Source organism: Nematolebias whitei, chromosome 23 (genome assembly GCF_014905685.2).
Source record: "Nematolebias whitei isolate Nwh7 chromosome 23, NemWhi1, whole genome shotgun sequence".
NCBI classification, from domain to species: Eukaryota; Metazoa; Chordata; class Actinopteri; order Cyprinodontiformes; family Rivulidae; genus Nematolebias; species Nematolebias whitei.
In genome coordinates, this window is record NC_056520.1 from 1,887,611 (window position 1) to 1,888,001 (window position 391).

A 391-nucleotide genomic window follows, 5' to 3' on the forward strand; every position below is an offset into this window, starting at 1 on the left:
ATGGTTAGTTAAAGGTAGTTAAGTATGGCTAGTTAAAGATAGTTAAATATAGTTAAATGTAGTTAAAAATAGTTAAGGATAGTTAAAGATAGTTAAAGATAGTTAAGTATGGTTAGTTAAATATCGTTAAATGTAGTTGAAGATAGTTAAAGGTAGTTAATGACAGTTAAGGATAGTAAAATGTAGTTAACTATGGTTAGTTAAATATAGTTAAATGTAGTTAAAAATAGTTAAGTACAGTTAAAGATAGTTAAACATGGTTAGTTAAATATTGTTAAATGTAGTTAAAGATAGTTAAAGGTAGTTAAAGACAGTTAACTATGGTTAGATAAAGAGTTAAAGGTAGTTAAATATAGTTAAATGTAGTTAACTAGGGTTAGTTGAAGGTAGT

The 391-nt window shown here is 24.3% G+C and overlaps 1 protein-coding gene across 1 annotated transcript in view; it reads right to left on the reverse strand.

Moving 5' to 3' along the window:
* Positions 1-391, reverse strand: part of LOC119428756 (histone deacetylase 4) — a 47,940-nt gene that overhangs the window by 19,107 nt on the left and 28,442 nt on the right. The gene's annotated exons all lie outside the window — the stretch shown is intronic.